An 8,081-nucleotide genomic window follows, 5' to 3' on the forward strand; every position below is an offset into this window, starting at 1 on the left:
TGCATTAAATATAAAATTCAATGCGTACAATAAATTTTTTGAATTAATTGAAGTAATTACTTTGAGCGTTGCTAATTTAGATCTTCTATTTGTATGTTATAGATCAACGCAGCGACCCTAACAATCTGAGAGGAGGAGGAGGTCTAGGAGAGGCATCCTGCATCAGCGGAGCAACCCTAGGGTGAGTATTTATTATTTGTATATCAGTTGTTAAAAATCGCGTACGTGCATTAATTCGGTCTCATTATTTGAATGAAGTAAACAAGAGAAAATTAGAAAGAAAGATTTTTATATAAATTCTATAAAAGTTTCTATTTGAAAAAAATATCTTTTTATAATTTATAAAATTGTTCCATATTTATATAGAGCTTTTTAGTATTGTACGCATCGGATATAAAATATTCCGCACAAAATATTAATTATATTTTGGACGCTGCTATAATTTGGACTTTATATTTGTATGTTACAGACAACGTAGCCTCAAGACCAACAACTCCGCTGTTGCGCATCAGTGCCGGTGAGTGATGAACTTTATTTTACTTTGAGGTAACGGATTCGTAAATATTGTAGATGCAAATGTAGATTGTAGATTGTAAATAGATCCGTTGCCTCAAAATGGATGGGCTAGAATAGATTTAATCAAATAATTTTCAATAGATTTTGTCAATATACATTAAAACATATTACAGATACAATGTAAAATATAAATATAAATAAAAATTGGAAAAGAATATTATATATTATATATTATAAATATATATAATTTGTTTAATGAAGAAGGCGCTAGAGTAATTTTATTAATTATATGAAACAGTAATAAATTACTTTTATGTTGAGCCGATTGTATCCTAATTTTTCATAGCCCATTCATCTTATTATATTATTATAAGAATTTCAATCAATTAATTTTGATTGATTACTTGGCATTATATTAATTAAAGTAAAGTTATATTACAACAATGCATGATGGTCGTAATATCTCACGACCGCAAACGAGCGTAAAATTACGCTCGTTCACTGGCAATAATAATTAGCCGGCAACGAAAGGAATTTTTCTCCTTTATTGATCTCCGATAAAGATCGAAGCTACATCTCTGGCTAGATGTAGCCAGAATGAATATGGCCAGGATCAACGAAAGGTAGGTCCAACTGGCCCAACGGAAGCAACGGTGCATTCTATTAGGGCTCGCGAGTAGGGTATACAATTAGGACAAGGTGAATAGGATACGCGAGTAGGGCACGCGAGTAGGGCACGGAAGTAGGGCACGCGATTAGGAAACGCTCCCCCAAATTTCGATGATCGCGGATTCCCGCTGGCTTAGCCATCAAAATAGGAGTTAGAACTATTAGGACTAATTAAAATTAAAAAATTAAAATTAAAAATTATTTATTTTTCTCTAATTTAAATTAAAAATCAAATTGCAAGAAAATTTAAATTAATTATAACAAAAACTGTATATATATTTATATTGTATAAAAATTGTATATATATCTGTTAATTATTTAATTGTATATATATTTATATATTGTATACATATTTATGTACAACGAAAATTTAATACACATGTTACATTTTATTTTATAGATTAAGACTTGTACTTATATTTTTTATATTGTTTGTAAATTTATATAATAATGAACTTTTAAATGTAAATGCTGTCAATATCAAATTATCTGCATTATTGGATATATCGAATATATCTATTTGTGATACTGATAGCATCATTAATTATAAATTCTACTCTAATTATAATTGTACATTAATTAATTGTATTTATAATTGTATTATAATTTAATTTATATATAATTATATATTATAATTGTATTATAATTTAATTTATATATAAATGAAATTTCCGTTTTTTGTATTACACGAAAATTTACCGAAACAACATATATAATGGTAATATAATAGAAATTCTAAATTAATATATTTGTTAAATATTAGTTTCTCTATATTATTTATTTTAAGAATATTTATAAACTTAAGAACTCGTGTTTTCATACCAAAGAAATGTTGATAAATACGGAAAATTTTATTTTAAACTTTATATAAATATCGTGAATATCGCTAATTCTTCTGGCGTTTAATAAAAAAATTATTGAATATGAATTTGAAGACTTGATGTTAAGCCAACAATTAAATATTAGCTTTTTGTTCACGAAATTTGACGACTGCTTTCCATATTGCAGAATCGCGAGTAAATTATTCCGAATTTCAAAATTTGATTTTTATTTGATTGATATTTAGAAATCTCGTATCGGAATTAAATATTTGTTAAATAAATTAATAACTACATCGCGAAAACACTGCGTTCTTTCCACGTTTTTGAACGCGATCGCTGTCTTAGTTAAGGGGCTTTATTGTTGTCCCTCTCGTCAGATAAACGTTAGTAATGTTGCGTGGTTCGTACCGGCGAGGAGTCGAAACAATCTTCATTGTGGAGAATTATTTCTTGTCGGTTCTTGTAAGATCCATCCGCGACGTCTAGTTCGGTGCCCTGTTGAAAATTGGGGATGTTCGTTGCAGGATTTGAATTAAACCCAAGTTTTCCTGGCGACTTCTGAAAGCAATGGTTTTGGTAGTAACTCAACGACGACTGCCACACGCCTTTTCAAAGTCGAATCAGAAAATTAATTTAGATAGTATATTTGAAGGGAAGATATATTTCTTCCCCTTTTTTAAAAGTGTTCTTCTATCATTATTAATATTAGTATTATATTGTTGCCTTAATACTAAAAAGACTTAATAGTAGATTGAACATGGATATAGCTATTGAGTATAAATTTCTATTTTTCAAGTAATTTCAAATTGTAATCAGTTTGTCCGTTTATGTTGATTTTTTCGATATAAAAATTATGGTTACGAACGAATATATTTTATTAATTAATAAAATTTTTGTTGTCTTTTGAGAAAATATTTTACAGGCACTGAGGATATTAACATTAATTTTTGATTTCTTTTAAGAAATCATTTGCAGGTATTGGACATTCTGCCATTCTAGAAACATCCTGGCTAGTTCTTAGATATATCATTATATATATATATAATAAAATATATGCGCAAATTAATATACTATTTCAAAAAACTTTTATACTTTTTTTTAATATTGTGTTATAATATATTATGTAATGTAAAATGTGCGTATACTTTATAACTTCGAGACAAATCGAATGGGTACCCCGATATCAGTAAAATATCGGCAAATTAATGTATTTAATGCTACAGGAAAAGATTAATTATAGCTTAGAATTATTATAATTATGCTTCATATTATTTTGATTTATTTTAAACATCCTGGCTAGTTCTTAGATATATCATTATATATATATATAATAAAATATATGCGCAAATTAATATACTATTTCAAAAAACTTTTATACTTTTTTGAATATTATGTTACAAAATATTATGTATGAATGTAACGTAAAATGTGCGTATACTTTAAAACTTCGAGACAAATCGAATGGGTCCCCGATATCAGTGAAATATTGGCAAATTAATGTATTTAGATGCTACAAAAAAGATTAATTATAACTTAGAATTAATTATGCTTCATATTATTTTGATTTATTTTATATGTTGCAAAGTATTCAAATGAGATTTCTGAAAGCAATGGTTTCGGTAATAACTCAACGACGACTGCCACACGCCTCTTCAAAGTCGAATCAGGAAATTAATTTAAATAGTATATTTGAAGAGAAAATATATTTCTTTCTCTTCATTAAAAGTGTTCTTCCATCATTATTAATATTAGTATTTCTATTGTCTTAATGCTCAATTGAACATGGATATAACTAATGTATTAAGATAATTTTATATTTTCCAAGCAATTTAAAATTGTAATCAATTTGTCCAATTTTCTATTGACTTTTTTAATACAAAATATTATGGTTACGAACGGATATATATTTTTAATCTTTTTTTTTTGAGAAAATATTTCTAGGTACTGAGGATATTAAGATTATATTTCTTGGTTTCTTTTAAGAAATCATTTGCAGGTATTGGACATCCCGCCATTTTAGGAGAATCTTGGATAGTTTTTAAATATACCATTCTATAGATTTAATAAAATATATGCGCAAATTAATATACTATTTCAAAAAACTTTTATACTTTTTTTTAATATTGTGTTATAATATATTATGTAATGTAAAATGTGCGTATACTTTATAACTTCGAGACAAATCGAATGGGTACCCCGATATCAGTAAAATATCGGCAAATTAATGTATTTAATGCTACAGGAAAAGATTAATTATAGCTTAGAATTATTATAATTATGCTTCATATTATTTTGATTTATTTTATGTTGCAAAGTATTTAAATTAAACTTTTTTAAAATTTTGCTGTTATCGAGTTCAATTCGTCTCGAGCAATTGGTACCCGAAAATTATTTGTATTCGCACATTTAACATTAACTATAATAGCACACAATGCATGTATTTTATTATCCATAAGTATAGTCGTTCGTAACCACATTTTCATAAAAATCGTTATATCCATTTAATTTTCAATAAAAGATATATTTTTTAATAATAGAAGAACACATTTTCTCGCGTACAATAATTTCAATCTCGCGAATTAAAGATAATGACAAAGGTAACTGTTGTTGATTTGTTACCGAAATCATTGCTATCGGGAGTAGTCCGGAAGATTCGGGATTCGTTCCCTCCTACAGCGGGACCCCTGATATTCAACGGATCACTTAACTTTTCTTTACGTATTGATCTTGCGGGATCCGATATAAAGAAACAAGAAGTTGATCGTTCTCCATCTTTAGGATTGTTCTTGTCTTTGTCGGATATTAACCGGCGTGTTATTTGGCGGAGGGACCTTGATCTGGTCAAATCATTGGGCCAGTTATCCTCCACTAAACGCGGCGATAACGCAGTTTTTTTTATAACAGTATCTTAGAACTTATAAAGTTTTATTCTGTTTAGTCAATCCTATGCGAAACGGTAAATACATCTTATTCTCAACCGCGAAATTTGTATAAAATCACGCATTTGCAAATAAATCGAGCGTTAGGTTTTATATTCACAAATGTCCTATATTGCAGACGCGATTATAAAAGGCGCTCCAAATGCCCGTCGAAACATTTTCAAATATATAATAATTATATTATTCCTCCGATTGCATGTACATTGGAATCGCGAGTATTATGACTATCTTCGATTTTTTTACCCGTCGCGTTTTTTTCGTAAATTGTAAATTGCGGTTTATTTTGTGATTTAATTGTTGGTTTACATCGAAGCTTCGTCTATCTCTTCTCGGATATTTTCTTTGAAACTCTACGTAAATGCGGCAGTAGTCTAAGTACTTTTCTCTTCTTAATTGAAAAACGATCGATAACTTTTTATTAACAATTTTTTGGGTCATAATTATTTGCATTATATAAAATTAATAAGCTTTGTAATTGCATATTGATTATTAATAATAAATATCGCATTAATCATTACTACATCTGATCTATAGTTTCTAGTGAATTCTGAATTATATGAATATTTCGGACATTTTCGTGTAAATTATTTTGTATTACTTTTTAAATTATATTTTATATTAATATATGTATTATGTTTTGTAATATATATTTGTGATATAATTAATCCTATATTAGATATATAGAATTAATTATAATATACCTATATTTTGTCATAAGGCATTTGCCGGGTGAGGAGGTTTGTGTGCTTTAACGAACCTGAGAGCTATGCCGGCGGTAACGTATAGCATTTTCGAATGAAGCAGGTTTGATCTGACAACCGATTAATGACGTCATATATTACGTCTTGGATTATTAGAGATACTTGAATTATTATATAAATAAATCAATGAAATATTTTGAGTAATCGTTTGATTGATTAATCAGGGCAAAGAATCTTGTACTTTAAAGACACAATAGCATCAAAAACGGAGAATGTACTTTATTTTTATATTAATATTATTTATATTAATTAGATTCTCTCTCAAAATCTATTTTTTATCAAACATATATTCACCGTAAATTGGGTTTAATCACTTTCAACGCGATTAAACTTGTTTCACTCAAAAATTCTGATAAGTTACCGGTAGGGTCACCCATGCCAGACAGGTCGAAGGGGAAGAGTCAGACTAAGAGAGATACTGTAGTTATATTTATTATATTCATATTTTTAACTAAAATAAAAATTAAAAAGACAATTGAGAAAATAGAGAAAAGGGAGCTTTAGTTGTTTGAACCTCTTTTAAAAATGCCTGAGTGAATAGCTGCAGAAGGTATTTGTTGAACATCACAGAAAGAAGGAAGCGTAACAGACCTCCATCATCTTGAGATAACGGAATTCGATAGATTATGGCTATAACAATACAAGGACTCGAAGAAGAGGATGCGTTGGACAGAAATGCGTAGTGATTAAGACCAAAAAACACCTTGCAGCAAAAAACCTCGCTACTAAAAAAAAAATAATAATAATATTTTAGATTATTTTAAACGTGAAAAAATTAAATAATGCTGTAAACGATTAAAATTTTTCCGATTTCGAAAGAACACGGTTAAAACTATAGAAAAATAAAGTATTTATAGTAGAATAAACTCTAAAGTTTTTTTACATGCTTTTCCAAAACCATCGAATATAATTTAATTGGCTCTGTCATCGACTCTATGAGGTTGATTCCACCGAGAGTAATTCCTTTGTAGTGAGTAACATTACCTTAGGTTCACGCACCGGGCGCATTGCTGGAGCATTAAGTCAAGTTAATCGTGATATATGACAACGCTGAGCGTGTGTGGAGAAGTTGTCTCTCGCCCATACCGAATTACATCCTATATCTTCATATGTCGGCTTACCTTTAGGTAGTACGCACATCAAAGCGGGTAGTATATTATCTGGTGACAACATAACTTATACAAACAATATTTTGCGTGCGCTTCAGAAAATTAGCCGAAATTCTCAAGGGATGTTGTATCAATATATTTAATTTGTATTTGTCTTCCAAACATTTTCGTTCGTGATATTCGAATTTATAAATTCTTCTTTTAAGTAAGATAAACGAAAATTTTTATGAATTTTTAAAAAATATTGGATTTTATTACTGGGTAATTTTATTTTACTCTCGCATATGCGTCAGTTTTCGTTTCTCTTTCTTTTTCTCTTTTTCCCTTTCTCTCATAGCTTTTTTAAATATCGAAAAAGTTCAAAATCTAATTTTATATGTATTCAATAACAAATCGATGAAATTTTACGATCTATCGGTGTGGATGCAGCTTTACAGTTAAAACGCGATCAATACAGATGTACACCCGTAGTTTTTGTATGCGTGAAATGCATATTTGAAATTGCTTGTTAGACTCGAAATCATAATTATATGAGACGACAAAGATATTTGTAACAAAACAAATGACATTAATATAATTGAAGTGTATTATAATATGTGGTAAGTCTTTTGGAAAATTGTTACAGATTACAAATATATTTCCGTCAGAGCAAGTTGTATTTGATCAAATAACAATTTTATAAAATTGAAATTTTAATGCATGATTATCGGAATTTTTGTACGCCTTTGCATATTCGTTAACGAAAAAAAATGGTCTGAAAATTATTGATTATAGACTTCTGCGATTATAAACTTATAAACTAACTATGACAAACTGTTTTCAAGACTCTTATCAAAATGTGTTTTTCACAAAATTGAGTGTTTACAGAATTTTGCAAATTGTTATTAAAATCAAATTAATTAATCTAAATGATTAAGAGGATGCCGGACCGTCCTGTTTTACCGACCATAATAATTATATATTTGCTTAATATAAAAGTTTTGGCAGTTTGTATGTACAAAATAAGATAGGTTCCCACTCGGAAATGCATGAAAGAATATAAGTGAACGTTTGAAAATATATTTAGAAGCCTAGTAAAAAACATTTCGGTGTGCAAAATTTTTGAACACCGAAATGTTTTTTACTAGGCTTCTAAATACATTTTCAAACGTTCACTTATATTCCTTCATGCATTTCCAAGTGGAGAGGTATCCTATTTTGCACGTACACACCGCAAAACCCTTATATTAAGCAAATATATAATTATTATGGCCGGTAAAACAGGAC

Source organism: Formica exsecta, unplaced genomic scaffold (assembly GCF_003651465.1).
Source record: "Formica exsecta isolate Colony F162 unplaced genomic scaffold, ASM365146v1 scaffold26, whole genome shotgun sequence".
Classification (NCBI taxonomy): Eukaryota; Metazoa; Arthropoda; class Insecta; order Hymenoptera; family Formicidae; genus Formica; species Formica exsecta.